The sequence below is a fragment of the Pleurodeles waltl genome, chromosome 6 (assembly GCF_031143425.1).
Source record: "Pleurodeles waltl isolate 20211129_DDA chromosome 6, aPleWal1.hap1.20221129, whole genome shotgun sequence".
Classification (NCBI taxonomy): Eukaryota; Metazoa; Chordata; class Amphibia; order Caudata; family Salamandridae; genus Pleurodeles; species Pleurodeles waltl.
In genome coordinates, this window is record NC_090445.1 from 467,778,779 (window position 1) to 467,804,362 (window position 25,584).

General features: G+C 47.2%; 1 protein-coding gene across 2 annotated transcripts in view; it reads left to right on the forward strand.

Moving 5' to 3' along the window:
* The window catches only part of LOC138299906 (membrane cofactor protein-like), a 637,582-nt gene that overhangs the window by 297,115 nt on the left and 314,883 nt on the right, over positions 1-25,584 (forward strand). The gene's annotated exons all lie outside the window — the stretch shown is intronic.

A 25,584-nucleotide genomic window follows, 5' to 3' on the forward strand; every position in this document is an offset into this window, starting at 1 on the left:
GTTCACATATTTCCAGGTCATGGAGCCACTTTTAAGAACTTGTAACATCCAACCCAACTGCATAATGGACTAAGTTGAGTCTGTCCATGATGTAAAGATGAAATGTTGTTTTGAATAATGTCAATTGCAGATGGTACAGTGTTATTTAGGGTGTAAATGCAGTTGGACAATGTGTTCATACCATTATTGATAACGGCTAGAGCTTTCTGCAAATTTTCCTTAATTTGCCTTACAGGGCAGCCGCTTCCTTTTGGGAAAGCTTCCAAATTTTATTACACATTCCATATAAGAAACACTCTGTGTGTGGTTTCCTGGGATCTAACAAGAAGTGTTGTAAGTCTATATCTTTTGACAGGAGACTAAGGTGCTCTTTAACAGCTGTTAGGTTGGAAGATTTTAACCATTGTTGACATAGTTTGCCCACGCCATGTGTGATTACGATACCAGAGTGTTGAGTAACGAGGGCCAGGTCGGCTCACTCTAAAACCCTGTGTGGAATTTACAAAACGTGCATGACAACCATTTGTGTCCACTGGCCAAAATAACCACCCGTTAAGACTTTTGTGTTAAATTAAAGTTACCGTTCTAAACCCACCCATCAAAGCTGTTCTTCAGTGACATTTAAAATATTTTGACATTTTTCAAATGTAGCTGTGAGGGAATACTGGGCACATTCAGTTTTATAATTTTCACCAAGTCTATGCAACTTGTTTGCTGTGCAGTTCCACTGAAAAATATAATTGGTAATTGAATAAAGCTCCCCCTACCCTGTATTTGCTGATCTCTAGTTCCTTACACACTTTTCAAGTCAGTCGATTTCAACCAATATTCATAGCCTTCTATAGCCAACTGGGAAACAAAAGAATCATACTAAATCAATTTTGTGTCAGTTAACATAATGTTCCACAATTTTGAAGGTGGCAATATAAAATAATAAGACATTTGTAACATCATGGCCAGTGAAATACAAATGTGATTTGTAAGCTGTTGGTACGGTGTCACTCTCATTAAATGTTATATAGAGAACCCGATGGCACCAGGAATTTCCCTGATGACCACGTTTTTTTTGTTGTCACATGTGTTTAACTGTTTAGCTTCAAGCATGTCTTGTTGTAATGCTCTATGTCTGATGTATGTTTATGTGTCCAATGTTTGCCTGAAAAGTCTGGATGCATTGTGTATAATCTAGAATGTAAGATCTGCCGAAGTTGAAAAAGCCCAATAATGATTGTAGCTTTTTGATGGTATTAGGAGGTTGTAATTGCGCTCACTTTTGTAGAAAGTGGGGGTGCCAAATTCTTTCCCTCATCTGATAACTCATATCCCAAATATAGGACACTGAGAAAAGCTGTTAAATTTGTAGCCCAATTCATTAAATCCATCAACAATTCGGTCCATCTGTTTTAGGTGTGTTCTGAGATACTCTGTGAGGTAGATGTCAGCTACATAGGACAACGCCTTGGTCGGTATCAAGTAATATCGATATTACATGGGCTGAGAACAATCCTGGACTTCTCTTATACCCTTAAAGGAGTCAGCAAAATTTCCTTTGACAGCCAAGTGCACTGAAGGTATCTGTAACCTGACTTTCAGGCACTATGTTTTGGCAGAAAAAAACATTGGAAATATCCTAGGTTGTTGTATTTTTTCACAATAAATTGTTAATAAGTGCTGTGCTGTCTGCATTTTGTATTGCAAATGTACGCGCTTGACTATTAACGTGTCTGTAATCTAAGACTACAGGGAGTGCAGAATTATTAGGCAAGTTGTATTTTTGAGGATTAATTTTATTATTGAACAACAACCATGTTCTCAATGAACCCAAAAAACTTATAAATATCAAAGCTGAATATTTTTGGAAGTAGTTTTTAGTTTGTTTTTAGTTTTAGCTATGTTAGGGGGATATCTGTGTGTGCAGGTGACTATTACTGTGCATAATTATTAGGCAACTTAACAAAAAAAAAATATATACCCATTTCAATGATTTATTATTACCAGTGAAACCAATATAACATCTCAACATTCACAAATATACATTTCTGACATTCAAAAACAAAACAAAAACAAATCAGTGACCAATATAGCCACCTTTCTTTGCAAGGACACTCAAAAGCCTGCCATCCATGGATTCTGTCAGTGTTTTGATCTGTTCACCATCAACATTGCGTGCAGCAGCAACCACAGCCTCCCAGACACTGTTCAGAGAGGTGTACTGTTTTCCCTCCTTGTAAATCTCACATTTGATGATGGACCACAGGTTCTCAATGGGGTTCAGATCAGGTGAACAAGGAGGCCATGTCATTAGATTTCCTTCTTTTATACCCTTTCTTGCCAGCCACGCTGTGGAGTACTTGGACGCGTGTGATGGAGCATTGTCCTGCATGAAAATCATGTTTTTCTTGAAGGATGCAGACTTCTTCCTGTACCACTGCTTGAAGAAGGTGTCTTCCAGGAACTGGCAGTAGGACTGGGAGTTGAGCTTGACTCCATCCTCAACCCGAAAAGGCCCCACAAGCTCATCTTTGATGATACCAGCCCAAACCAGTACTCCACCTCCACCTTGCTGGCGTCTGAGTCGGACTGGAGCTCTCTGCCCTTTACCAATCCAGCCACGGGCCCATCCATCTGGCCCATCAAGACTCACTCTCATTTCATCAGTCCATAAAACCTTAGAAAAATCAGTCTTGAGATATTTCTTGGCCCAGTCTTGACGTTTCAGCTTGTGTGTCTTGTTCAGTGGTGGTCGTCTTTCAGCCTTTCTTACCTTGGCCATGTCTCTGAGTATTGCACACCTTGTGCTTTTGGGCACTCCAGTGATGTTGCAGCTCTGAAATATGGCCAAACTGGTGGCAAGTGGCATCGTGGCAGCTGCACGCTTGACTTTTCTCAGTTCATGGGCAGTTATTTTGCGCCTTGGTTTTTCCACACGCTTCTTGCGACCCTGTTGACTATTTTGAATGAAACGCTTGATTGTTCGATGATCACGCTTCAGAAGCTTTGCAATTTTAAGAGTGCTGCATCCCTCTGCAAGATATCTCTCTATTTTTGACTTTTCTGAGCCTGTCAAGTCCTTCTTTTGACCCATTTTGCCAAAGGAAAGGAAGTTGCCTAATAATTATGCACACCTGATATAGGGTGTTGATGTCATTAGACAACACCCCTTCTCATTACAGAGATGCACATCACCTAATATGCTTAATTGGTAGTAGGCTTTCGAGCCTATACAGCTTGGAGTAAGACAACATGCATGAAGAGGATGATGTGGTCAAAATACTAATTTGCCCAATAATTCTGCACTCCCTGTATTGTGTAGGAATGGTCCGGTTTAGCTATGGGAAACAAAGGGTTATTCATTGGTGATTCACAGAGTTCAGTTACTCTCTGGTACTCTAGTTGTGAAAGTATTTCTCTCACTGTTTTTTAGCTCCATGTTTAAGGGGTACTGTTGATAGACCTGTGGTGTTGACCTTGTTTGTGTAACCTGGTAGGTGGAATTTCTATCCCATCCTACGTGGTTGTGGTTCAGCGCTGGAGACTGCGCCAGTGCACGATCTATGATGTAAGCTTCTTTTAGTACATCCTGAACATGGACTGAGAAAGATGTCAAAATGACATCTTCCCCTCGTGGGAGGTTACGGACAAATTCAGGTGCCAATCTTTTTCTGCCAGGAGAATATCATAACTAAGGCCCTCATTACAACCCTGGCGGTCGGTGATAAAATGGTGGTAATAATGCCAACAGGCTGGTGCTAACAACCGCCAAATTATGACCATGGCGGAAAGATCTCAGAAAGACAGCCACTTTACCACACTGACTGCCAGGGCGGAAACAACAGGTACCACAGCGGTAGCCGCCTACAGCCAGACAGAAGACAATGTTCCGCCCACCGTATTATGACAGCCCAATCCGCCACTTGTTCCGGGGCGGTACAAACAACATCAAAAGTCTGGTGGAAACAGACCTCAGAAGGGAAAGGACTCACCATTGGAGACACAGGGAAGAACCACTCCACCATGGAGCCCAACCTGCAAATATTTCCGATGATCTTCTATGTCCTGCTCCTGCTCCACCACGAACACCATGTGGGCCACAGGGCCACATGACAAAGTCGAAGGCCCCACTTGTCTCCTTCAACAACCCGGAGAGAACACTGAAGGGGCATTTTATGGGAAATAGGCAGGCACCTCAGGGGGACAGAGAACGTGGGGGCCACCTCAGCCGGCAGATGGAACAACACCACTGGTCCTGGACGGGGCAACATGCCCTGTGCTCTGTCCTGGGGAGTGCAAGGCCACAGTCTCTCAATTGGGTGACTTGTTGCCCACTGGCCCTGAAGGGGGGCAACATGCCCTATGTGCTGTCCTGGGGAGTGCAACGCTACAGTCTCCCAAGTGGGTGACTTGCCCACTGGCTCTGGAGGGGACAACATGGCCTGTGTGATGTCCTGGGGAGTGCAAGGCCACAGTCTTTCAAGTGGGTGACTTGCCCGCTGGTTCTGGTGGGGGCATTGTGCCCTGTAATCTTCATCCTGGGGAGGATAGGGTGAGTGGGTGGCTTCCCCACTGGTTCCGGAGGGGGCATCATGCCCTATGATCTTCATCCTGGGAAGCCACTGGTTCCGGAGGGGGCATCGTGCCCTGTGATCTTCATCCTTGGGAGGATGGGGTGATTGGGTGGCTTCCCCACTGGTTCTGGAGGGGGCATCGTGTCCTATGATGCAGATCTTGGGGAGTGTAAAGTCACAGTCTCTCAGCTGGGTGTCATACTCACAGGATTTGCAGGTGGCAGGCCGCACAACAGCCCATGGAGGCAGGTCTACAGAATGTCCGCCGGCAGTGACAGTTGTTCAGTGGTGGTGGTGCTGCTGCTGCTGGTAGTGATGGGGGGAGGCTCCAGTCCATCCCCTGCAGCCTCAGACGGCTGCCCACTGGTGTGGTGGTGGTGGTGCTGCTGCTGGTGGTTGTGGGGGAAAGCTCCTGCCCATCCGCTGCAGCCTCGGACGGCTGCCTTCTGCTGATGGTGGTGCTGCTGCTGCTGTTGGTGGTTGTGGGGGGAAACTCCTGCCCATCCCTTGCAGCCTCAGACGGCTGCCCACAGGTGGTGGTGGTGGGGTTGCTGCTGGTGGTGGTTATGGGGTGAAGCTCCTGCCCATCCCCTGCAGCCTCGGACGGCTGCCCACTGATGGTAGTGGTGGTGATGCTGCTGCTGCGGCTGCTGGTGGTGGTTGAGGGGCGAAGCTCCTGCCCATCCCCTGCAGCCTTGGACGGCTGCACAACCATGGTGGTGGTGGGGACTCCAACTGAGTCCCACCACCAGGCCCCTTGTCCTTCCTGCCTGCTGGTGCAGGCCCCTTGCCCTTCCTGGCAGCAGCTGGGGATGGCTCCTTGCCCTTTCTGGCAGCAGCTGGGGATGGCTCCTTGCTCTTTTTGGCAGCAGCTGGGAAAGGCTCCTTGCCCTTCAGGGCAGAAGCTGGGGTGGGCTTCTTGCCCTTCCTGGCAGCAGCTGGGGAGGGCTCTTTGCCCTTCTGGCAAGCACTTGGGGCAGGCACCCTTTCCGTGAGGCAGCCTGGTGCCCTGGATCCTTTACCACCACGAGTTGCTGTGGACACTACTGGGCCCGTGGACTGGGTGGCTGAGGTGCTTGCCTGAATTTTAGCCACCAGGACGTGGGGGTAGGGAAGAGATTAATGGTGGAGAGCAATAACTTCTTAGGGACATTGGGGCAGGGAGAGGGAGAATGTATGGGAGTGGAGGAAGAAGGAGTGGTTGTGGGAGGTGTCTTTCTGCTGTTTTTGGGTGCAGGTGCATGGGCTGGATGCTGTTGTGAGGTGGATGGCTGTTGGGTGTCTGATTGCTTGTGTTTGTGTACCTTGGGGGGGGGGACAGACACAGTGGGAGACGACACAGCAGACATGTGCATGGCTGTTGGGGTGGTGTCTGCCAGTGAGGTGTGTGTTCTGATAGGTGTGCTTGTGATGGTAAAGGTGGATGTGGATGTAGTGCATGCAGGTGTGAGTGTAGACACAACTGGGAGGGAGGTGGAGGAGGAGGAGGAGGACGGTGACACAGTGGAGTCAGTGGATGTTGGTATGTCTGCATCTGGATGGTGTTTGTGTGAGTGCCTGTGGGATGAAGTGTGCTGCTTGTGTTTGCCTGTGACACTCTTGTGTGTTGGCTTGTGTGTATGCTGGTCTGCCTGTGTGCTTGGGATAGGTTGGGGTTGAGGGGAATGAGATCGGGTAGGGGAAGTTGGAGGGGGAGGGTGGAAACAGGGACAATGGCTGCCATCAGAGAGGAGGCCAGAGCCTGGATTGATTTCTGTTGGGCCGCCAAGCCATTGTGAATGCTCTTCAGAAATGCATTGGTCTGTTGGATTTGGGCTACCAGCCCCTGGATGGCATTCACAGTGGTTGACTGCCCAACAGAGATGGATCTCAGGAGGTCAATAGGCTCCTCACTCAGGGCAGCAGGGCTCACTGGGGCAGGGCCTGAGGTGCCTGGGGTGAAGGAGATGCCCACCCTCCTGAGTGAGCAGGCACCGGCAACTCGATGAGGGGCTATTTGGAGGGGAGGTGGTGGTACGGGGGTGGCGGCTGTACCTGTAGCTGGGGTGGGCACAGAGGTGTCCGCCACCACCAGGGAGCTTCCATCGGAGGAGGTATCTGTGTCCGAACTGTCCCCTCCATTCTCCGCTGTGGTGCTCCCCTCGCTCCTGGTGTGTTCACTGCAGCCCACTACAGGTCTATCCTATGTGCACATTACTGTACAGTTGATTTGCAGTGTTTGAACCTTACTAAATGAATACATACTTAAATCATTTGACATACTCCATACTCATATTTTCTCAAAGTGTGTTTATTTAAGTGCTATGAAGAAAAGAGGGAAGTGCAATGGGTTGGGGTGATGATGGTGGAAAGTTCAGGGTATTGTTCCAGTGTATTTGTAGCACAGGTGCATTGTCCAAGGTGACATAGGAAGTAGAGCAATGGCAGTTCAAGGTGGACAGAGTGACAGAGGGTGACAATCAGGAGAGTCTTATTTCCTGGCGGGGGTCTTGGCAGTAGTCTCTGGCTTCAGCCTGGATCGCAGGGAATGTCTGCGGGGTGGTTCTCCTTCTGTAGGGGGAGGGGTGCTGGTGGCCTGTTGGTCCTGTGGCGGGGCCTTCTGTCTACTAGCGGCAGCGGAGGTGGAGGGCAGTTCCGTAGTCTGGCTAGTGGCAGGAGCCTGCTGTTGTAAGATTGCCTGCCTCACAATGTTGGCCATGTGTGCCAGCACCCCTGCAATGGAGACCCAGAGTGGTGTTAATGGCCTTCAAGTCTTCCCTGATCCCCTGGTACTGTCCCTCGTGCAGCCGCCTGTTCTCCTGCACATTGTCCAGGATCTGGCCCAGCGTATCCTGGTAATGTTGGTATGCTCCCAGGATCTTGGTGAGTGCCTCCCGGAGAGTCGGTTCCCTGGGCCTGTCCTCCCCCTGGCGCACAGCACTCCTCCCAGTTTCCCTGTTGTCCTGTGCCTGTGTCCCCTGAACCGTGTGCCCACTGCCACTGACCCCAGGTCCCTGATTTTCTCGAGTGCGAGGTGTGCCCTGGGGTCCTTGTAGTGGTGGACACACTGCTGATTGAGGTGTCCTGGGGACTGAGGCATGGGTACGCTGGGTGTGTGCTGGGGTCGTGTTTCCTGAGGGGGGAGGCTCTGTGGTGGTGTGTGACTGTGCCTGGGTAACTGACTGTCCAGAAGTCCTTGATGGGCCAAGTTGGTCATCCAGATCCAGGCGACCAGAGTTGCTGTCATCACTGTGGGCCTCTTCAGTTGGGGGACTGGATAGTGCTGGCACCTCTTCTCCGCTGACATTGGCTGGTATACCTGTGGGTATGTAAATGCAGTGTTATTGTTTCTGTGTGTGACATATTGTTCATGGGTAGCTTGCCCTCTTTGGTTGTATTTGCCCTAGCAGATTTCACTTGAGTTGGTATGTGGAGGGCTAGCTGATTCTCTCTAGTGTGCATGCTTCAATCAATCAATCAGAGATTTGTTAAGCATGCTACTCAAGGCGCTGGGAGGGGGGTGCTACTGCTCGAAGAGCCAGGTCTTGAGGTGCTTCCTGAAGTTCAGGAGGTCCTGGGTCAGACGTAGGTTGATGGGGAGGGAGTTCCAGGTTTTGGCGGCAAGGTGGGAGAAGGATCTACCTCCAGATGTGGTGCGGTAAATGCGGGGAACGGTAGCAAGGGCGAGGTTGGCGGAGCGGAGTTGGCGTGTAGGGATGTGGAAGTTGAGGCGCTTATTGAGGTAGGCCGGTCCGGTCTCGTGGAGAGCTTTGTCAGCGTGGATCAGGAGCTTGAAGACAATCCTTTTGTTGACGGGGTTCTTTAGTGATAGGTGTCCATGCAGGTCTGTGAGTGGTTTCCATACATTGGTATGGCATGGAGGGCTTGGCATTGGGATGAGTGAGATGTGATGGTGGGGTGTGTGGGAAGTGGAGGAGTGATGGAAGTGAGGGTGAGGGTATGTGATGGCATGCAGGTAGGGGGTGATAGTAGTAAAGAGTTGACTTACCAGAGTCCAGTCCTCCTCCTACACCGGCCAGCCCTCAGGATTCATGATTGCCAAGACTTGCTCCTCCCATTTTGTTAGTTGTGGGGGAGGAGATGGGGGTCCACCGCCAGTCCTCTGTACAGCGAGTTGGTGTCTTGCTGCAACGGAACGTACCTTCCACCGTAGTTCATTCCACCTCTTCCTGATATCATCCCTTGTTCTGGGGTGCTGTCCCACAGCTTTGACCCTGTCCGTAATCCTCCGCCATAGCTCCATCTTCCTAGCAATGGATATCTGCTGTATCTGTGCTCCAAATAGCTGTGGCTCTATCCTGATGATTTCCTCCACCATGACCCTTAGCTCAGAGAATCTGGGGTGGTGTTGTGGTGCTACGGGTGTTGTGTGAGTAGTGTGGGTGAGGGTGTGTAGGGTGATGTGTTGGGGTGGGTATTGTGAGGTGCGTGGGTGGTGTAGTGGTGATGGTGGTGTGTGGCTCTGGTCTTGTCTGTAGTCGTGGTTTCTGTCTCGTGCCAATGGTTTGTAGTCGTAAAGGGTTGTGGGTACTGTGGGTGTGTGTTTTATAGAGGTGTGGCTGTGTGGGTGTGGTGTGTGTATGAGTATCAGGTGTGTGTTATTTAAATTGACCAATGTGGTGGTGTTTTGTTTGAGTATGTGTATTTTGAGCGCAGCAGTATGTACTGCCAATGGTTTACCGCCATTGAATGTCAGACGTGGTGATTCGTGGGTCATAATGTGATAGGCGTTGTTCTGTTGGCGTAACGGTGTGGGTTTGGATACCGCCAGTTTATCACTGACCTTTGGTGTGGCGGAATTGTGTATGTGGCTGAATAGTGACGGATCGGTGTGTGTGTGTCATAATATGGTGAACGGATATCCACTGCCGCCACAGTATGTTAGCGGCAGTCAGCGTGGCAGTAAGTGGGATTTACCGCCATTTTCATAATGAGGGCCTAAGTGTTAATCGTCCCCAAAATATAACTTTAATTGGGCACTCCATGTCTCCCTCTATTTGTATCTATAATTTGTAAACCCTGTTGAAGGGGGCGATGCGCCTGTCCACAGTTTTGACTTCAAGAAGGTTGTTAGTTGCTGTCAGATCGAGAAGCTCTTCAAGATTCTGGTGAACTATTATGGCCTCTGCTGCGCTGTCTAGCAGAGTCACTGCCCACGTCCTGTTATTCAGTAAAATCCTCAATATGTCCGGCATTCTGAAATGGCTGCAATTTTTTCTTTTTAATTTGCAGTTTTTTGTTGAAGTTTCTCTTCTTTTTTACTGAAATTTTAAACGAGCACTGTGAGTCTTTTCTTGGTTTCACATACTCATTTTGTTGTTCTGACCACCCTCCTAACCTACTGCATTTTGTCGGGTGAGTCCTGGAAGGAACAAGTTTAGCGAGTGTCAATATATTTGTATTTATTGGGAGTTTTTAAAGTTTCCCTATTTCTAAGATTATGGTATTGTATTGTATGGTATTGTAATCGTATTTATATAGCGCTTACTACCCCTGACGAGGTGTCGAATCACTTTGCGATGAGTAGCACGCTACTCTCGAACCCAACAAGAATTAGTGATGGATTAGTATCGGGAAATAAGGAGTACAGTTTTAGTATTATTATGACTTAATTTGAGCTGCGGATATGAGAGTTTGTTCGTTAGATTGACTGGAGTAATGGAGGGGTGGAGGAGGAAAGAAATCCAGAAGTGTTAATTGGGAGTATATCCTTCATTTACTCAACCCAAAGGCTTGGGATGAGTAAAGTGGGGTGGAGGAGGGAAGAGTATGTGGAGGGGTTAGGGAGAGCATAGTAGCAGGGCGAGATAAATGCAGGAGAATTTAGTAGGGTTGTGTGGAAGGTCACAGTAGTAGAGTGAGGTTTGGTGAGTTAAATGTGGAAGCGGAGGGAAGAGCTTAGGCAGAGTTATTTAGGAGATGAAAGTAGTAGAAGGGATTTGGGATGAGTCAGAGTGGGAATGGAGGATAGTTTGATAGAGACATGACATATGATGATGGGTAGATACGTGTGATAAGATGAGAGCAGGAATTCATAGATATCTAGTATAACAACCCACCTAGGAGCCATGCAATGATCCACGAAACATGCCAAGCACAGAAACAACATATACACATACATACATATATACACACACACACACACACACACACACGAGTACACACACATATGCACATACAACACATAATTAGAACCATGGGTAAAAAATACTTAGTCAAACAGGTTTAACCCCTTCCCCGCCAGGGACGTAATGGTTACGTCCATGGCAGCGCCCGTGTGGCACCATGGACGTAACCATTACGTCCGAATGCTGCACTCGGGAGAAGCGCTAGCGCTCCTCCCGAGGGCCGCCCCCCCACCCCCCTAGGTCAGGGCTGACAGGGGAATCCCTTCCCCTTCAACCCCCGACCCCCCCAACCCCCCCTGTGATGTCAGCGCACGAGCGCGCGCTGACAATAACACAACCTCCCCCATCGCGCTGGAAGCAGAGCTTCCAGCGCGATCGAAAGAGAAATGCTCAGCATTTCTCTTTCGATCACGTGGGGGAGGCCCGGAGGGGCTTCAAAGGGAAAGAAATGTATTTCCTTCCCTTTGAAGTCTCTCCGAGGGTTTCAAAAGCCGGATTGCTTGCCATCCGGCTTTTGAAACCCCACTAGACACCAGGGATTTTTTTTTTTTTATATGTAATTGACAGAAGGGAGCGACCCCTTGGGCAAGGGTCGCTCCCAGGGGGTCATTTTTTTTTTAAGGCCTTTTCTGCCCCCCCTGGGGGCAGATCGGCCTAATAATAGGCCAATCTGCCCCCAGGGGGGCAGAAACCTCTAGACACCAGGGATACTTTTGTTTTTTTTGTTTTTTGATTTGTTTTCTTTTGTGTTTTAGGTGTGGGATGCGACCCCTTAGGCAAGGGTCGCTCCCATAGGGGGGAAATTATATTTAGGCCATTTCTGCCCCCTTTGGGGGCAGATTGGCTTATTTTTATGAGGCCAATCTGCCCCCAAGGGGGGCAGAAACCACTAGACACCAGGGAGTTTTTTTTGTTTGTTTGTTTTTCACGTAAGGGGAGCGACCCCTTAGGCAAGGGTCGTTCCCATGGGGGGCAAATTTATTTTAGGCCATTTCTGCCCCCCATGGGGGCAGATCAGCCTATTTTTATTAGGCCGATCTGCCCCCACGGGGGGCAGAAACCACTAGGCACCAGGGATTTTTGTTGTTGTTGTGTTTTACAGATGGGGAGCGTCCCCTTAGGCAAGGGTCGCTCCCCTGGAGGGGCAAATTGTATTTAGGCCATTTCTGCCCGCTTTGGGGGCAGATCGGCCGATTTTAGGTCAATCTGCCCGCTTTGGGGGCAGAAACCACTAGGCACCAGGGATCTTTTTTTTGCGCCGTCACGCAAGGGGAGCGACCTTGTAGGCAAGGGTCGCTCCCCGGGGGGGGTGAGGGGGGCAAATTTATTTTAGGCCATTTCTGCCCCCCCTGGGGGCAGATCGGCCTATTGGTATTAGGCCGATCTGCCCACAGGGGGAGCAGAAACCTCTAGGCGCCTGGGCAAATAGTTTTTTTGTGTTTTTTTTTTGTTTGTTTGTTTTTTTAGAGATGGGGAGCGACGCATTAGGCAAGGGTCGCTCCCCTGGGGGGCAAATTGTATTTAGACCATTTCTGCCCCCCTTGGGGGCAGATTGGCCGATTGTAGGTCAATCTGCCCCCAAGGGGGGCAGAAACCACTAGGCACCAGGGATCTTTTTTTTGCGCCGTCACGCAAGGGGAGCGACCTTGTAGGCAAGGGTCTCTCCCCGGGGGGTGGGGGGGCGAGGGGGGCAAATTTATTTTAGGCCATTTCTGCCCCCCCTGGGGGCAGATCGGCCTATTAGTATTAGGCCGATCTGCCCACAGGGGGGGCAGAAACCTCTAGGCGCCTGGGCAAATAGTTTTTTGTGTTTTTTTTTTTGTTTGTTTGTTTTTTTAGAGATGGGGAGCGACGCATTAGGCAAGGGTCGCTCCCCTGTGGGGCAAATTGTATTTAGACCATTTCTGCCCCCCTTGGGGGCAGATTGGCCGATTGTAGGTCAATCTGCCCCCAAGGGGGGCAGAAACCACTAGGCACCAGGGATCTTTTTTTTTGCGCCGTCACGCAAGGGGAGCGACCTTGCAGGCAAGGGTCGCTCCCCGGGGGTGTGGGGGGGCAAATTTATTTTAGGCCATTTCTGCCCCCCTGGGGGCAGATCGGCCTATTGGTATTAGGCCGATCTGCCCCCGGGGGGGGCAGAAACCTTTAGGCGCCAGGGCAATTTCTTTTTTGTGTGGGTTTTTTTTTTGTTTGTTTGTTTTTTTAGAGATGGGGAGCGACGCATTAGGCAAGGGAAGCTCCCCTGGGGGGCAAATTGTATTTAGACCATTTCTGCCCCCCTTGGGGGCAGATTGGCCGATTGTAGGTCAATCTGGCACCGGGGATTCTTTTTTTTGCACCAATGTCACGCAGGGGGAGCGACCCCATAGGCAAGGGTCGCTCCCGGGGGGGCAGGGGGGTTGGGGGGTGGGGGACAAATTTATTTTAGGCCATTTCTGCCCCCCCTGGGCCCGGCTGAGCTAGAGGCCAAAATCCACAGGTAGGCACTGTTTTCTATGAAAAAATTTGATGTGTCCACGTTGTGTTTTGGGCCATTTCCTGTCGCGGGCGCTAGGCCTACCCACACCAGTGAGGTATCATTTTTATCGGGAGGCTTGGGGGAACGCTAGGTGGAAGGAAATTTGTGGCTCCTCTCAGATTCCAGAACTTTCTGTCACTGAAATGTGAGGAAAACATGTTTTTTTAGCCAAATTTTGAGGTTTGCAAAGGATTCTGGGTAACAGAACCTGGTCCGAGCCCCACAATTCACCCCATCTTGGATTCCCCTGGGTTTCTAGTTTTCAAAAATGCGCTGGTTTGCTAGGTTTCCCCAGGTGCCGGCTGAGCTAGAGGCCAAAATCTACAGGTAGGCACTTCGCAAAAAACACCTCTGTTTTCTTCCAAAAATGTGGATGTGTCCACGTTGCGCTTTGGGGCGTTTCCTGTCGCGGGCGCTAGGCCTACCCACACAAGTGAGGTATCATTTTTATCGGGAGACTTGGGGGAACATAGATTAGCAAAACAAGTGTTATTGCCCCTTGTCTTTCTCTACATTTTTTCCTTCCAAATATAGGAGAGTGTGTAAAAAAGACATCTATTTGAGAAAAGCCCTGTAATTCACATGCTTGTATGGTCACCCCGGAATTCAGAGATGTGCAAATAACCACTGCTCCTCAACACCTTATCTTGTGCCCTTTTTGGAAATACAAAGGTTTTCTTGATAGCAATTTTTTACTCTTTATATTTCAGCAAATGAATTGCTGTATACCCGGTATAGAATAAAAACGCACGTCAGGGTGCAGCTCATTTATTGGCTCTGGGTTCCTCGGGTTCTTGATGAGCCTACAAGCTCTATATATCCCCGCAACCAGAGGAGTCCAGCAGACGTAACAGTATATTGCTTTCGATAATCTGACATTGCAGGGAAAAGTTACACGGTAAAACGTAGAGAAACATTTATGTTTTTTTCACCTAAATTTCAATATTTTTCTTTTTCAGTTGTTATTTTCTGTAGGAAACCCTTGTAGGATCTACACAAATGACCCCTTGCTGAATTCAGAATTTTGTCTACATTTCAGAAATGTTTAGGTTTCTGGGATCCAGCATTGGTTTCATGCACATTTCTGTCACTGACTGGAAGGAGGCTGAAAGCACAAAAAATTGCAAAAATGGGGTATGTCCCAGAAAAATGCAAAAATTGTGTTGAAAAATTGGGTTTTCTGATTCAAGTCTGCCTGTTCCTGAAAGCTGGGAAGCTGCTGAGTTTAGCACCGCAAACCCTTTGTTGATGCCATTTTCAGGAGAAAAACCACAAGCCTTCTTCTGCAGCCACTTTTTCCAATTTTTTGAAAAAAACAAAATTTTCCCGGTATTTTGGCAAATTTCTTGGCCTCTTTCAGGGGAACCCACAAAGTCTGGGTACCTCCAGAATCCCTAGGATGTTGGAAAAAAAGGACGCAAATTTGGCTTGGTTAGCTTATGTGGACAAAAAGTTATGCGGGCCTAAGCGCGAACTGCCCCAAATAGGCAAAAAAAGGCCTGGCACAGGAGGGGGAAAAGGCCTGGCAGCGAAGGGGTTAAAGAGTGTGTGTGTATTTTATTGTTATGACATAGTAGCGATACATATTTTCTAAAGAAACTATAAATAAATAGAAATATACACATAATCTGAAAAATATTTATCATCATAGGCATATACAGTTCATAGTTGTTTGAATATGGTGGTTATGAAGGAAAGAGCCAACACTTGAGTAGTTTTCTGAAGACAAGAAAGTTGTCTGTGGCTCTTATAGTTGGGGGTAATGAATTCCATAGTTTGGCTGCTTGGACAGAGAAGGATGTCCCACCTATAGTCTTTTTCTTGTATGGTGGTGTTCTAAGGTGGGGTGCCAATCGTGAGCGTAGTTTTCTTTGTTGGATGTATTTGGTAATTTTCTTTCTGATAAAAAGCGGTCCTGTTCCATGTATAGCTTTGTGGGTGATACAAAGCAGCTTGAAAGTGCATCTTCTGGTAACGGGTAACCAGTGTAGTGCTCTCAAGGCAGGGGAGATGTGGGCTTGCAGCTTTACATGTAATAGTAGCCTGGCTGCAGAATTCTGGCTATGTTGTAGTTTTTTCATAACAGATAGAGATGATCCATGGTAGAGGACAATGGCATAATCCAGTTTGGATAGTACAAGCAAGATAGTAGCTTGCACCTTGTGTGGAAATCCGAGGTGGGGGAAGATGCGTCGTAAAGTCTTCAAGGTGATGAAGCTTGTTCGTGCTAATTTGTCCACTTGGGCATTCATAGTTAACTTGGAATCCATGGTGATTCCTAGGTTTTTAACTTCCTTGGATAATTGAGGAGGTGGTCCGAGATCGTCAGGCCAGGCGCACAGAGGGTCATAATTCTTTCAGTCACCACATGTGAGTATTTCTGTTTTGGAGGTATTTAGTTTGAGATGGCTCCAGGTGATCCACTGATCAACAGCTCTGAGGCAACTGAAGATTTGTGAGTTTTCAATGTTTTTGGGGCGTTCTAATTTAAGTAGCATTTGTGTGTCATCTGCATAGTTGTAGCATGTGAGATGGAAATCATTGATCAGTTCTGGTAAAGATATCATGTAGATGTTGAAAAGCAAAGGTGAGATGATTGACCCTTGGGGGACCCCTGCTTTTGTGAGGGGGGCGAGTGGATGATATTAGATCTTTTTTGAAGATAGCAAGTGATCCAGTCGAGAGCAATCCCTTGTATGCCGGCTCTGTGGAGTCTTTGAGTTAAGTTGCCATGGCCAGCCGTATCAAAGGCAGCTGAGAGGTCCAAGAGAAGTAGTGCAGCAACTCCATTTCGGTCGACTGTGTTTTTAAGATCATCCCAGATTGCTATGAGTGTAGATTCAGTGCTTCTTCCTGGGTGGAATCCAGTTTGGAAGTCTGAAAGTATAGAATTGTCTTCAATGAATTATGACATCTGGGTGAATGCTGCTCTTTCTATCAATTTGCCCAGGAAAGGTCCATTTGTGATTGGTCTGTAGTTGTTGGGGTCTTGCGGGTCTAGGTTTGTTTTCTTTAATAAAGGTCGTATGTATGCCTTTTTCAGGTCTGCAGGAAAAGTTCCTGTAGTTAAAGAGTTGTTGATGATTCTTCTTACAGGTGTGGCAACAGAAGTAGATAGAAGAATGTTCTTGAAGATTTGTGGTGGGCAAGGGTCAGAAGGACAACCAGACGGTCTGCTTGCTTTGACCATCCTGGGATATTTGTTTGAAGGACTGTAGAGGTTGGTTTGGTTTATTCTTAAAGGGTATTTTAGGAAAGGGGTTGGTGCTGATGGTTTTCTTCTGTTTTAAATAGGAGTCCAATGTGTCTGCCTTGGTTGTGTAGTGAGTTGCCAATTTGTTTGTGAAATCTTGAGTAGTGGGATGACTTCCTTCCATGCATGTAGGTTTTTGAAATTAATTGAGAATTTTATAAAATTCCTTGGTTATAGATTGAGCATTTTGAATTCTGTCTGAGTAGTATCTTTTTTGAGCTTTTTTGATTGATGATTTGTATATCCTGTTAAGTTTGTGTAGCTGTAGTTTGTCTTGACTGTTGTTTGTTTTGAGCCAGGTCCGCTGCAACTTTCTGATTTGTTGATTTATCTTTTTAAGTTCTGTGTTTCTCCAAGGTGTTGGTTTTCTTTTGTTGTGTTTAGTTTTTCTGAGCGGTATTAGGATATCAAAGGCTTCCTGTAGCCACTCATAAAGTTTTGGCACAGAATTAATTGTATCAATATCTGTGTTTGCTGTTAGTTGTGTCTCTAAGTGATCCAAATTGAGTTTGCTCCATGGTCGATAGGTGTATGTATGTAAGTAGTTGTGGGGTGTGTTGATTTGTGGAGTTCTATGTCGGAAAGTTAACATATGGTGGTCCGACCAAGTGATTGGTGTGGTGCTATGAATAGTAAGTAGTTCAGGCTTAGCAAAAATGACATCTAGGATGTGACCAGCAATGTGTGTGGGATTGTGTACAATCTGATGTAGGTTCAATGCAACTAGGCCAGTGGTGATAGCTTTTGGATGGGGCATATTGGGTTTGTCAAACCAAATGTTTAGATCCCCAAGAATGCATAGATTGGAGTATAGTGTAATAAGGTTTGAGACTGTGTCTAGAAAAGCATCTGGGAAAGTGGAGTTGTTAGGTGGAGGTCTGTAAAGGAGGAGAAAGTTACAGGAGGAAGTTGGAGTAGGGTGGCATCTGGTAAGGAGGGCTTCACAACCTTGTATGGAGATGTTGTCTGTTTTACTGAGGTTCATTGCCTGTTTGAATATAATAGCTAGTCCACCTCCTCTCTTGCCTACACGGTTTTGAGTAATGGTTTGATAGCCCTGAGGAATGGCTTTGTGCAACACTGGTGCCATGTCATCTCCCAACCAGGATTCAGTTATGAATAGTAAGTCAGGTTGTGTGTCTGTGAGCAGGTCATAGATGTGGTGCTTGTTTTTTGAGAGTGATCGAGCATTTATGAGCTGCCAGTTTAGAAAAGGTGTGTTAGTGGTAGTGTTGTTTTGTTTAGGAGAAGGGTAAGTAGTATAATGTGAGCTTGAAGCAGGAGTGTTGCTAGTTGTGATAACTGTTTGAGGCTCACAATGGTCTTGCTTTTCAATATAGTGCTCCTCTTCCAGCAGGTTAAGGAGGCATTTTGTTGGGTCTGTGTGTGTGTGGGTGGTGGACTTGGTGGCTGAGAGAGCCATGAGGAGTGTAGTGTTTTTTGTAGGGTAGTTTTATTATGTAACAGACAAGGGGATGCGAGGTTGCTATGAGTGATATGTTTTTTATTTTGTTTGCGTTTGTTTAGTGTGGATGGAGTATGGGTTAGGGGTGGTGGAGGAGCATGTGGATCATGATGTAAGGTTCTAAATTGTGCAACGGAGGAGAGGCGAGTGAATGAAAGTTGCTGGGTTGGGGTGCTTGTGGTAGGTGTTTGTGAATAGTGAGAAAGTAGAGGTGGAGATAGGATGGAATTTGTATTCTTTGTGTAGTCCTGAGGGTGGGAGTGGGTATGACGATAGGTGTAATGTAAGTTTGTGTTGCTTTGATGTGCTGATGTTTGTGGTTGGTATTGTTTTTGTGGAATAGTGGGAGGGGATATTGGTGTAGTTGTTTTTGGTGAGGGATTTGTATGTGAGTTAGTGCTGGTATGTGGAATTTGAGTGTTAGATGGGGTGTTGATGTTTTTGGAGATGAGTGTACGAGGTGTGTAAGAGGTGATGGGTGTGTGTCAGAGGAGTTAGTATTAGTTGCAATGACTGGAAGAGGTAATATGTGTGGTGGATTGAAATGTGGGGATTGTATGGTTGTGTGTAGTTGGTGAAGAGAGGGGAAGAGTGTTTATAGATGGTGTGTTTGAAGGCTGGGTTTGGGCATTGTTATGATGACAGGTGGTCTGTGTGGAGCAAACAGCGGATAGTGTTGTTGGTTAGTATGAGCAGAGAGTGTGTATCTGGAAGGCTGTGACTGAGAGAAATGTATGCTGTAGTTTTGTATTGTGTGGGTGATGGCAGGTTGTGTTAGTGGGAGTGGACAGAGTAGTGTTTGCTGTGAGAATGCAGGTGTTTGACTGTAGTAGTTGTGGGGGATATGTGTATATGTGTTGTATATAGGGTATTGTGTTGGATGAAGGGGCAATGCAATCTGTCTCTGGTCAGTTTGTGATGCATGAGTTGGATGCCTTTGTAGAATGTGTGTTTGCATATTGAGGGATGTGTAGGGGCTGGAACCAATCTTGGTCCACTGAGAATTGGGTAGCATTTCTGGCCCTAGACCTTAGTCCCTACCTGTCCTGAACAGGCCCAAACAGGCAGCTGCCCTTGGCCTCGACGCCCGGGCTGAGACGCACGGAGTCCTAGCCTTTTATAGCCCTACTGGCCAATAAGAAGCTGGTCCTAACCCTAGCCAATCCAATTTCAAGCCCTGATTCAACCAACTAATGGGAGACCCAGCCCTAATCACCAATCACAGCCCTATTCCTGACCACCAGTCACAGCCCCAGCCCAAAAACCAGCAACCAGTCAGATTTCCAGCCCTATCCACCAATCAAAACTGTAGCCCTGGAGCCAGCAACCAATGAAAGACCATCTCCCAACAACCTATCACAACAACATATGCAACAGCCAAGAGGAACTTATATAAGGAGCAAGTTAACTGAAGTCCAGTCCCTGTGGTCAGGGGGAAAGGCAACTGCTGCTGTATTCAGAATCTCCTTGGATACAGACAGGCGGAATCCACACTTCCAAGCTAGCAGGGTCTACTTTCCAGGTAAGGGAGAGATTGTTTAAGAAACAAACATTGCAATAGTGCTGGGCACGCACTCTAAAATCGGGCTTTTTTAAAGGCAAAAATACAGGGGGGCAGACAGTTTTTAAGCACAATTTAAATCACAGAAACAGATTAAAACAGTCTCCTAAAACCACACTCTGCAAGATGTATGTAGCCTTTTTACTTAGAATAGAAAAAGGGGGAAGGGGGGGCGGGGGCCACAAACTAGCAAGGCAATTCACACAGTCACGGCAAAAACGAATTTAAAAAAAAACAAAAATGGTGCTTCTGAGATGTCTCAGAATGCCGAGATTCTCCTCTTTGTTTTTGATTATTTTGTTTTTGTTTATCCCAGTGGCTTTTGGAACCCTGTTATGCTTGTTTGGTACAACTCTGATTGGATTACCTTGTAATTGTGGTTTACCTGGTCTGACTCCCAGACTATCCCTACTGATACTTGTATAGGTTTCAGTGATAATCTTACTCACCTTGCGTTCTTGTTCCTGTTGAGGAATGTCCCGGAGTCACTGGTGTTCTGCCAATGCTTCTCCTTTAATATTACTTAATATTAATGAGGACACTGTGGCATAATTACCCATCAATTGTATCCCCAAATCCAGGGCAGATTAGCCCCATATTCTTTTTGAATCTGCTTTAACACTTCCATAAGATTTGAAAGTGTTGGTGTACCGTGTGATGTAGTGTAGAGTGCAACAAATACCGCACCCCATGTGGCACAATTGTCCACTGAAGGAGCCATCCCAAAGGGCAAGCCCATTGTGAGAATTCTATATTTATCTTTGGGTCCCGTATGAGGAAACACTGCTTCCAGTGCGCTTGTGTTTTATGCTAACTGTTGGACCTGGCGCTTTTTGCAGGGACATTCCCAAACTTTTTAACTCTTTCCTCCTATTTGTTTTGACCAGTTTTTGTTGGCTTTAGGACTCTGGGCACTTTACCACTGCTAAGAAGTGCTAAAGTGCCTATGCTCTCAGTCTAATTGTGTTGGTGATTGATAATCCCTGATAGGCATATTTGATTTACTAGTAAGTCCCCAGTAAAGTGGACTAGAGGTGCCCTGGCCTGTAAATTAAATGCAACTAGTGGGTCTGCAGCACTAATTGTGCCACCCACATGAGTTGCCATGTAAATATGCCTCAGACCTGCCACTGCAGTGTCTGTATGTGCAGTCTTGCACTGCCAATTCGACCTGGCATGTGTACTCACTTGCCAGGCCCAAACCTTCCCTTTTACTACATGTAAGTCACCCCTAAGGTAGGCCCTAAGTAACCCCATGGGTAGGGTGCAGTGTATTTAAAACGTAGGACATGTACTGGCGTGTTTTACATGTCCTGATCGTGAAATACTGACACATTCGGTACTGACTGCCTGTAAATATATTTTAAGTGCAGTTACCCCTTGGGAGCAGATAGAGATGTTTGGGATCTCTAAAATCGCAATTTAAAGATACATTTTTTGGTAGAATTGGTTTTTAGATTGTCAGTTTGAAAATGCCACTTTAAAAAGTGAGCATTTTCTTGCTTAACCATTCTGTGCCTCTGCCTGCCTGTGGAATCCGCGTCTGGGTCAGACTGACAGTTGGGCTGTTTGTGAATTCCCTCTAGACTGTGACACAAAGGGAGCTGAGGAGTGTCCTGCATATCCTGATGAGTCCTCATGGGCTAGAGTGGGGAGGAAGGAGCTGACACCTGCTCCTGAATGGGCTGTGCTTGTCCTCACACAGTGCATTCTCCAACTCCCTGGTGTGTGTCTGGGGCCAGGCATGGGAAAGGCAGGATCTTGTAAACAACAGAGACTTTCCTTTGAAGTTTGCCTACTTAAAAGACAGAAATGAGTATAAGTAGAGAACCAAAAACAACAAACTTTTAGAATACTTATGGATCAAGAGGAACCTCTGCCAAGGAGAAGAGCTGGAGGAGGAGTACTACCTCTTTGCTGTGTTTGCTTTGCTGGGTTGGCCTGCAGTTGCTGCTTCTGCCTTAGAGGACAAAGACTGAACTTTGCTGATTGTGAAGATTCTTCAAGGGCTTGTGCCACATCCAGTCCCTGGGTCCCTGAAAGGCGGAGCTGGTGAACCAAAGGTGAAAATCCATGCACCGGAGTCAAGTGGGATAAAAATCGACACAGCGCCTGCACCGCGGCTGAAAAATCAACGCAGCGCCTGTGAAAAGGATGCATTTCCATCTCCGGCCGGATTCATAGCTGCTGTGCATACAGATTTTTCCCGCATCGTCCTTGGGCATCAAAACCTGCAAATATCACCGCACAGACCTGAGGCTGCTTGTCTGGAAATCCACGCATCTCTCCCATATGAGGAAAGAATCGACACATCGCTAGACCGGCGGAGAGAGAAACAATGCACGGCCTCACTTGCGAGTAAGGAATCGACGTATTGCTTGCTTTTCCAACGCACGCTCACCCGTGCGGCTTTATTTTTGACGCATGCCAGGTACTTTGTGCTAAAACAACACATCCATTGATTCAGACATTTCTGGACAAGATACCACTGGAGAAGAACCCTGAACCAGAACCTGCAACCTGCCAAGAGGAACTCCCTGGCTGCCCAAAGGACTCACCTGACTGCTTTTCTGCAAAAGACTGGTGCCTTGCTGTTGCCCTGATGCCCTGCTGTCCTCTGGCTCTGCTGAGAAGTGCTCTCCAAGGGCCTGGATAGAGCTTGCCTCCTGTTCCCTGAAGTCTCAGGACCAAAAAGACTTCATTTCTGCAAAATAACTCCTTGTGCGGTGAAGATCGATGCACAGCCGGCAAGAAATGACGCACAGCCTGCATTGCGGTGAGAAAATCACCGCACGCCGAACCGGATCGACGCAGCCTGAATTCCCAAAGAGGAAAATGACACAGCACCTGCGTTGTGAGCGGAAATTCGACACACAGCCCACTATATCGACTCAGAGCCGAGCCAGAAGGATGCAGCTCAGCTTCCTGAGAGGAAGTAACGCAGCGCCTACCGCGCAACAGAAATTCCCACGCATCACCCACCGGATCGACACAGCCCCTGTAACTTCGTCCTGCACGACTAGGATTTCAACGCATCGTCCCTGGAGTGTCCGAAAATCCCGCAACCCAAAGAGCATCCCTGCGTGAAAACTCTACGACGCATCATCGGTGTGCTCTGGAAAAATCGATGCACACCTCCCCCTTTTCACACAACTCCTCCTCTGCGTTCCCTTGCGGAGAATTTGAACGCAAACCAGGTACTTTGTGCTTAAGAGACATTGGTTGCTTTTTAAGAACTAAAGACTCTTTATATCATTTTCTAAGTGATATTTCAACATGTACTTATTGAATCTTAATTGTTTTTGACCTGCATTTAACCAGATAAATATTATATCTTTTTCTAAACACTGTGTGGTGTATTTCTGTGGTGTTATACTGTGTTATTGCATAAGTTTGTTGCACAAACACTTTACACATTGCCTTCTAAGTTAACTCTGACTGCTTAGTGCCAGGCTACCAGGGGGTGGGCACAGGATAATTTGGATTGTGTGTGGCTTACCCTGACTAGAGTGAGGGCCTTGCTTGGACAGCGGGTAACCTGCCTGCCAACCAAAGACCCCATTTCTAACAATAAGATAGTGGTATTTCTAAATATGCATATGGTCTGTATTGTGGAGGTGTATTTGCTACAGTGTGAGACGTGTGATCCAATGCCGGGGAAGGTAGCCGTGGCACAACCAGCATTAGGACGGATCCGCGATTGGATCAGGAGGGGCCCTCTGGAGCTGTGGCCGAAGCTGACGACTTGGAACCCGAGGGAGCCCCCATCGACTCACCGGGGCCCAAGGCGCCGAAGGTGGGTCAGACTGCCCAAAAATGAGGTGCATGACCTCGTAAAATTCGTTAAGTTGTGCAGGGGTGACTCCGGTTCCCGGGAAGTCTGGGAAGCGCGGAGCCGACCCAGATGAAGGCTCCGTTGACGGAGGCCTAGAGCGTCGACGCTCTTCCCGTGTCTCATCATCTGATTGATGGGATAAAGTCGAAGAACGCTTGTCCTTCAGCTTCTTCTTTTTGCGACCCGAATGTCCCGAATGTCCCGATGACTTGGAGGACGAGGAGTGGTGGTGAGTCTGCGACCAGTCTCGAGACCTTCCTCTCGAGCGAGACGGTGAGAACCGCGGAGTCGACACTCTGTGCACGATTTCGGGTCATGATCATGCTCCAGGCCCCAAAGACATACGAGGTGCAGATCTGTCACCGACATAGTTCGGTGACAGGAATTGCAGTGCTTGAATCCGGTCTTGTGGGACATCCCTCGATGCAGTCACAAAGTCGTAAAAAACTTTGAAGTAGTCAAAAAATTACTGAGGTAGCTCTCTCTGTATCTGCACGTAGGCTGGCGTCAGCATGCCGGGGTGGCGCCTATATATGACTGAGATGTCATCAGGGCGAAAATGACGCCTGCGGAGTCAACCAGTGCCATCTGACGGCGCGCAGCGGTACTGCTCGAAGAAAAATCTCTGGATCCAGTCTGATGCCTGGGGAAATTCAAAGGTAAGGAATCTGCAACTAGAGTATGTCTCTACCAGATATATCGTTACCGGAGGTAAGTAACTTGTACGTCATGGGAACAAGACTGCTGGTTTTGGGCGGCAGCGTCACTGCATGTGGGGGACAGAGTCTATTCCACACCATTTAGCAGCTGTCAGCCTAACCCTTTCGGCTAGCTGGAAGCACCTCACCCAAACCCAAAGGTAAAGGTGATTTTTGTATCAGCCTGACGCATGATACACTCTGACTCCTCAGGGAAGTTGTGGTGGAAGAGATCTTACCTCTTTCTCTCACTTAAATAAGTCTCATACATGCAAAGACAAACAGAAGTAGGATTTGGTTTGATAGAATAATTGAAGCAATTCCGTTCTAAGTAAAAAGGCATGAATTGTTATTATTAGGAAGATGAAACACAACACATGCTCTTGCTGGCATTGATCCTAGCCGTACGCATTACTTAGCTTCAACTAAAGGCAGGCTGATGTTTGCAGAGGAGAGCCAAATCCACCAGGGGCACGGCAATGACTGCAGCTGTATTTGTTTGCATTCCTCTAACAGACGTTAGCAAGTTTGCAACATGGAAAACTATGAACTGATTTGTGAAACATTTTTGCCTTAATGTGCATATAAGATTAGAGAGCTGTGGCACAGGCATTACAGACGTTTTACTATTGACTGCTCTCTAATCGTAGTTCAAGCATACAAATTTATGAAAAATCCAACGCTGAAGAAGAACAGGTTGCTGCAACCCCGTCCACCTTTCATTTTCTTGAGGTTCTTTCCTTCACGTTTTCTATGAGAGGCCGGGCTACAGAAGCCTCCGTCGGAAGTGGAGCACAGAGCCTCTTTTCTACTTTGGCCAAACTAAAAATGTTCATTCAGTGTGTGTTCTTATCCCTACTATTTAACATTTACGACCTAAGATTACGAGCCTAAAGACAGGAATTAATCACGCATGTTATTATTGAAAGTTACCTGTTGTGGAGAACAGTAGTTAGGGGTAAGCAGCTTCTTTATTCAAGTCTAGGAAGATGGACAATAACATTCACCCAAAATAATACAGATTACCGCCCACTTCTTCGGCCTCATTTAAAGTGCGGGAAAATATTGTTTCTGGTAACATACCCTTATGTTTGTGGATAAGTCATCAGGGGAGTTTTCCAATTAAAGACAGGCCCTTAAACTTCATTAGCACCAGCATTCTTTCTGCCTGCGACCCCACTGTATACTATGGCGGTCTCCAACGTAATAAACTCTCTTTTGACGAGAACCTCTCCTGCTTGTAGAGGGGATCTGTTATTCCTAGAAATGTACCAACCACTTTGGTTGTCTGGCTTCCGGAATAACATCAGTTGTTATAGGTTCGCCATGCAGGCACGGCATGATAAACATGCTGCCACATATTTTTCTCCAGATGTGGTTACTGCAGTGAATGCAGGAGCCCTTTTAGGGTGCCGTAAAAAAATGTGTGCAGCATTGATGGACATGTTTATATTACATGGGTCAGCTGTGGCTGATGTGGAAGAGGCAACAGGGGTAAAGTGTCGGAGCCACTTGTGTTTGATTATTACATCAGCATTTGCAACATATAAATATATCATGC